General features: G+C 36.0%; 1 long non-coding RNA gene across 1 annotated transcript; it reads right to left on the bottom strand.

Annotated features, from left to right (window-relative positions):
- Window positions 1-1048: 1048 nt before the first annotated feature.
- LOC131273056 (uncharacterized) lies at window positions 1049-6937 on the bottom strand. Its single transcript, XR_009180171.2, has 2 exons — window positions 6703-6937; window positions 1049-2868 (listed from the first exon to the last, which is right to left on the bottom strand). It is a non-coding gene; the product is annotated as an uncharacterized lncRNA (long non-coding RNA).
- Window positions 6938-7142: the final 205 nt, after the last annotated feature.

Raw genomic sequence — 7142 nt, 5'->3', positions numbered from 1 at the left:
TTGTAATTTCTGCTGAAGGAAGAATTTTATCCCAAGGACCCAGAACAAAAATGCAATGAATTGGTTAGCATGTAGAATGAATAAAGTCATGAAATGATGTAGGTTCCAATCCTACCAGTATGGATGGTAACATTAATAAATGGAGCTCCATGACTATGGGGCATGGTAAAGAAATCGGAGTCTCTTGATGGAACTGGATGATGTAAAAATGGTCCAAACATGTGAAAATGAGATCTCACTCTCAATATGCTCATCTAACTGTATAAAAAATCAACTTTTCAAATGATATAAAAAATAGGTATTATTAAGGCAGAATATATAATTGACCTTTAAAATATAATACTCATGCTTATTGATAGTATGAAAAATTAAGCAGCAAAAAGAGAGCTAAAGGAACAAAATAACAAAGAATTTACCTATTGAAATGACCAAGAGACCAAGACCATTTCGTTTCGATTAAAATTAAAGAATATTATTCAATTCAGTTTTTCTAAGTTATTGAAGAACCTACATACTACTCTTTTTTTTTAAAAGATTTTTTAAAAATTTATTTCTCTTCCCTTTCCCCCCCACCCCAGTTGTCTGTTCTCTGTATCCATTTTGCTGTGTGTTTTTTGTCTGCTTCTGTTGTTGTCAGCGGCACCAGGAACCTGTTTCTTTTTGTTGCATCATCTTGCTGTGTCAGCTTTCCGTGTGTGTGGTGCCATTCCTGGGCAGGCTGCCTACATACCACTCTTAAGCTGGAGTGCCTTCAAGATTCTTAAAGATAAGTAAAGATAACAGACAAAAAAACCCCATCATTTCAAAAAAGATGGCTTATGTATTTTGATTGAGGGAAGAGAAATTCATGCAGAAAGAACAGCAGGAATGTTTGGAAGTATAATATAGTTGATAAATTTAGGCCAAAAATCTTAAAAAGAGGAAGAGTATGAAATGAGTCTTGGGAGGTGATCAGGAACCAGGTTATGGAGACTTTTGCACACCATGTAAAGGAGCTCAAATCATCTGTGGATGATAGGAAACTATGGAAAAGCTTTAAACAATGCAGTGTCAATGTTGAACCACTTTATTGAGCAGGGTCCAGAAAGAAGGGAGGTAAGGAGACCAGTTAGGAAGCCAATGCTGAACTCCAGGTGAGCTCTGATGACAGCCCACATTACAACAGTTAAGAGTAGAAATGTCCAGGGAAGACACAAATCTGAGAAATATTTAGGACACGAACTCATTAATCTTGGTGATTTAGGGTAGGATGGAGTAGGAGGTGACACAGGATTCTGCTATAAGCACCTGAGAGGAAGGAGCAGCACCAACTGAGGCAGGAAAGATAGAGAAGGAGAATCAATTAGTTAGGGAAGAGGAAATGCTGTGCTCAGTTCAGGACATACTAAAGCCGGATTGTCAAGGAGCAGACCCCTCTGGTAGCTTGGACAGGACTATCCACTGCTAGTCTTCTAAGCCCTAGAGATCCCTGGAAAGAAACTAGACCAGTCTTGAACTTGGGGATCTCTTGCAAGCTCTTGAACTTGGGCTGAGAGTGGAGGCCCTGGATTTACAGATCTGTTCTATTGATGCCATTTAAAAACTTTAATTTGGAAAGGAAAATTGGACAGGGAAGATACTCTATGATATACTGGATGGGGACATTTTAGGTTGAAAAATCTAGTGGTGCATGTAGAAACTGTCTACATGAGCATTTTCAATATTTCATACCTTTACTTATTCTTTCTTTTTTTCAACAAATATTTATCAACTGTGCTAGGTTTTGAGGGAAAAAGATGAATAAGACATGGAGAACATCCTTAAGGAAATCCTAGTTGAGTATTGAGAAATTATTTTAACCTCTGTATTTTTACACTGTAGCTCAGTGTAAAACTCTGGTTCAATTTGAAATGATCTGTGTATTGAGTAAGAGCAAAAGATGATTTTGAAAGAAAATGGAGTTTGTAATCAGCCTTGCTCAGCTATTCTAGATGTATGATCCTGGATGAGTTAGTTAGCCTAACCAAGTTTGAAAATAGCCAAGTGAGGTAATTCAGACCAATTTTTCTATTGAAAATAACCAAAAAAATAAATAATAATAATAATAATTGAGAGCTAACAGTAGAGTGAAGAATTACCAGGCCATTTTAAAGGTCTAAGGAAGTAAATTCGGTTGAAACCCGGGGAGTATTTGTCAATTCCTGAGGTGTTAGAAAGAGGCTGAACTAAGGGAATGTTCTATGGCAAACTAATGTGAAGGGGAATTTGCTTCAAGATGCTGAAGATGTAAGGATGAACCAAAAGTAGGTAAGTCCTCCCAGTCACTTCAGCTTAGAATCATCTCAGCTCCTAGAAGAAGCATATGTAAATCTGCTCAAAGGAAGAATGCATTTCTATAATTTTTCACATATAATTATTGGCACATAAGAAAACAGGCACATGAAATAAGAAAATATGAATAATAAAACAGCAGACACAAAGAACAGGTCCACATGGGAATCTAAATATCTGAATAATCAAAAATGTTCTCTAATGTAGTTATGTTGTACCAGGCAAGCTTCCGAAAAGAAACAGATGGAATAATAAAATTATGATAATTAGGGGAAATTTTAATAAAGGAAAAATTTACCAGGGTTTGGGAAGGGATGGGGAAGTGATGGCCCTGTAACCTGGGGCTATAAAGAGAGAGGAGCCTTTACCACCTCTATGCCTGAAGGGGTATGGAGATGGAAGAACTAACAGAAGCTGAAGACAGAAAGTCTAAAGTCGGGGAATGTGACCAACCCACAGTGATGCCAAACAAGGAGAGAGCTGGGAAAATCAATATCCAATCTAACTCTCTTCTCTTCCTCTGATCTTCTACTGGAGCTTCCCACTGGCCAAACACTTCTGGAAGACAAAGAATATGAAAGTTAATTGTTATAAGCCATCAGGTAGGGCATCAATGGACAAAGCATGGTGGAGCAGGGTGAAGATATACCCCCACAAGACGAAGATATATAACACATTTCAATTTTTTCCAAGGAAGTAAAAGAAATGATTGAGGATTTAGACAGAACTGGAAACTACATAGAAGAGACAAATAGAAATTCTAAAATAAAAAAATGCAAGAATTGAAATGACTTTAATAGCTGATAAAACCCAACTGAAAAGAAAATTAATAACTCAACAAATGACTTGAACAGTTGATAAAAACCAATTGAAGAGAAAATTTGTGAGCTGGAAGACAGATCAGAAGACTTATCTTTTATGGATTAAGCATGAAAATAGAAAATAGAAAAAGATAGAAATACACAAGAGATAGTAAGAGACAGAGTTACTGAGAGAAGATCTAATATACTTTTAGTTAGAGTGTCAGAAGGAAAGTAAAGGGGGAAGACAGCAAAAGCAGTATTTGAAGAGCTAATGGCTGAGAATTTTTCAAACTCAGTGGAAGACAACCAGAGAAATAGAGACAGATTACCCTCAAAAGAACAACAGTAAATCTAATAGTTCTCTTCTCTTCTCAACAAAAATAATGAAAGTCAGAAGACAATGACATCTTTAATAGGCTGAAAGAAAATACCTGTCAATCTAAAATTCTTTGTCCAAACAAAATGTCTATCAGGAATGGAGGTAAAAAATAATTTTTTATACAAACAAAAACCAAGAAAATTAACATCATCAGACCTACAACTGAAAGACATACCCTAAAGTATTCTTTAGACAAAAGGAATATGATTTCAGATGGAAAGTTGGAGATCAAGGAAAGAATGAAGAACAATTAAAAAATAAATATGAGAGAATCAAATCTATAAGAACCATGATATAAGCTTTGGGAGAAGGACCAATGAAGTTAATTTCTAAAAGAATTAGTCAAAGCAAAAAGTGTAACTTCCAAGTTAATAAATAGGAAAATGAAATAATAAAAATTCATCAATACAAAAGAAGGAAAATTAAGGAAAGTAAAAGCAATGTAGAACAGATGGAAGTAAGAGAAAATGCTTAGTAAGATGGTAGATTTAAACCCAAATATATCACCAAATGTAAATGTACTCCAATTAAAAAAAGAATGATTAGGATTGAAAAATAAAGACGATATATGTTGTTTATAAGAAACATACATCTGAGATATAACAATACAGAAAGGCTAAAAGCAAAAGAATAGAAAAGGAATACAAGGCAAATAATAAGCAAAATAAAGCTAGAAGAGCTATATCAATACATTGCATAAAGTAGAATTTAAGGCAAAAAACACTATTAGAGATCAAGAGAGGCACATTTCATTCTAATACAGTTGAATTCAACAGGAAAATGTAGTAATTCTAATTTTGTATGTATAACTAATAACAGCCTTGTAGTACACAAAGCAAAATGGACAGAAATATAAGGAGAAAAAACAAATCCACTCTTCTAGTGGGATACTTTTAAACATAGTCTCACAGTAAATGATATAGCAAGCAGACAAAAAACAGTAGTAATATAGACTTGAAGAAATCAATTAATAAACTTGACCTAATAAGACATGCACTTGACAACTGCAGATTATTTTTTTCAAGCACACCAGGAAAAGCTACAGAAACTGACCATATGTTGGCTCATAAAGCAGGTCTTGATAAATTTCAAAAGATTGAAATAACACAAAATATTTCTCTCAGAAAAATGACAGAGAGATAAAGAGAAAATCTCCTAATTTTGAAAATTCAAAGAAGAAATCATGATGGGAATTAGAATTAAGATTGTAAAGGTGTCAATTTACCCCAGATTGATCAATAGATTCAATACAATCCTTACAAAAAAGAAAAATACCAACAGTTTTTTTTCCTTTTAGTGGAAGTTGACAAGCCAATTCTAAAATTTTTATGGAAATGCAAAGGACTGAACACAGTCAAGATACTCATGAAGAAGAAGGACAAAGTAGGAGAACTTGCTCTTCTGGATATTAAGGATAATTATAAAACTACAGTAATTAAGATTGTGTAATTGAAGCGAGAATGGATAAATACACCAATGAAAGAGAAGAGAAAGCCCATAGATGGACCGCTGATTTATGATAAAGATAACACTGCAGAACAATGGGGCAAAGTATGGTCTTTTCAATAAAACTGGAACATTTTGGACATTGCTATTCAACAAAAAAAAAGAAATTTGCCTCCTTCCCCAAACCATCATTAAAATCAATTTTTTTAATTGATTTTGTATAAAATCAATTTTTGATTGAGTTAGATCTAAATGTGAAAAATGAAACAGTAAATCTTGTAGAAGACAATATAGGAGAATATCATTATGATCTTGGGCTAGGGCAAGATTTCTTAAGCAGGACACAAAGAGCACTAATTACAAGGGAAAACATTGATAAATTAGACTACATTTTAAAAATCAATAACTTCTATTCACCAAAAGATGGGCCACAGAGTGGGAGACAATATTGGCAGAATAGGAAATTCACCAACTGTTTATATCCAGATTATGTAATAAACAGCTACAATTAGTAAGAAAAAGACAACCCAAGAGCATCATAAAAGAAAGAGAATATTTAAATGACAAATACTCATTGAGATACCATTAAACACCTACCAGAATGACTAAAAGTAAAAAGACTGATAAAACTAAGAATTGATGAGGATGCAGAGAAACAGAAACTCATCCACTGCTGGTGGGAGCACAGCTACTAAGGAACATTAGCATTATCTATAAAAGCTGAACTCACATATACCTAGTGATCTAGGGATTCCACTCCTAGGGACCTACCCACAGAAATGTGCATACACGGGCACCAAAAGATGTGTGCAAGAGTATTCATGGTTACTTACAAGAGCCCCTAACTGGAAACCACTCCTAAGTCCATTAAAAATAGAATGGATAAATAGATTGAATAAAGTACCCTAAAGAAATCAACATAAACTATAGCCATACATAATAGCATGAATAAAGGCTAGGAACCTAATACTGAGCCAAAGAAGCCAGATGCAAAAAGAGCATTTACCGTATGATTCCATCCATATAAAGTTATTTTTAAAAGGATAAAACTATACCCTAGTGTTTAGGAATTCATGTTTAGGTGGTAAAACTATCAAGAAAAGTAAGCAAGTGATTTCCATAAAAGTCAGGAGAGTTATGTTGTTTTTTTTCCTTTGGAAGGGAGGCAGGAAGTAACGATTGAAAGGAATCACAAGGGCATCTTCTGGGATTCCTGCAATGTCTAATTCTTGATTTATATGGGTGTTTGCTTTGTGACAAATCATGGGGCTAGACATTTCTTTTTGTGCACTCTTATTTAAGTGTGTTATAGTTCACAACAAAAATTATACCTACACATCATATTTAATGAGCAATATTTCAAGCACTTAGTCCTATGCCTGGCACATTGTGGATGCTCAAAGAACCCATTATCACATCTCTTTCCCCCATTCCTGCTTTCCTTCTAGCAGAGAGAAGAGAGAGGAATGTGCATTTTCAAAAGCATCTCCCAAGCAGAGGCATGATCATTCTCCTACTCTCTTACAACAATCTCATTGCCATGGCAACTGCCACCAAAGGTTGGGCCTGGAAAGGGAAGCGGGGGATGTGGCTACCTCAGCCTGGACTTAATCACTTCCTTGCATGAGGAAATCCTTGCTAATGATGGAACTGCTGGAGTCTGAAGCCCAAAGTGCCCATTAATGGATAATATCCTCGTTTGTTTATTTTCTATTTTATTTTCCCTTCCAAGAAACAAAGCAAAACCTTTGTTTAGAGACTTACCTTTGCTGCAGGTTGCAGTTAATCCTATAATCACTGGGTGAGTGTTCATCGAGCCGCACATTCCTGATGAGTCAGAGAATCAAAGGGCGGGCAGTAGAGGCATTGTCTTCAGGGAAATCAAGACGCCTGGGGAGGCCGGGGTTGTGTGGCGGGCACCGCGGGCTGCGGGCTGTGGGAGCCGTCGCTCCCCACGCCCGAGACATGTTTGGTCCTGCGCCGCCTGGGCCTGCTGTCTGCAGCCACTCTCAGTCCTCGGCTCTTTGCCTACAGCCAGTGAACAAGTCTGGAACTTGGAACAGGCTCATGACATTTGGAGAAAAGACTTAAAGTCTCTCAGATGAGAAATCAAAGACATCTGAAAATCAAGAAGGTGACAAAGAGCTGTCATGCTCTCTTCCCTCAAACATCTCATACCCCTCACACACACAACCAATTTACCT

The sequence above is a fragment of the Dasypus novemcinctus genome, chromosome 13 (assembly GCF_030445035.2).
Source record: "Dasypus novemcinctus isolate mDasNov1 chromosome 13, mDasNov1.1.hap2, whole genome shotgun sequence".
Lineage (NCBI taxonomy): Eukaryota > Metazoa > Chordata > Mammalia > Cingulata > Dasypodidae > Dasypus > Dasypus novemcinctus.
This window is presented reverse-complemented; position numbering and strand designations above follow the sequence as displayed.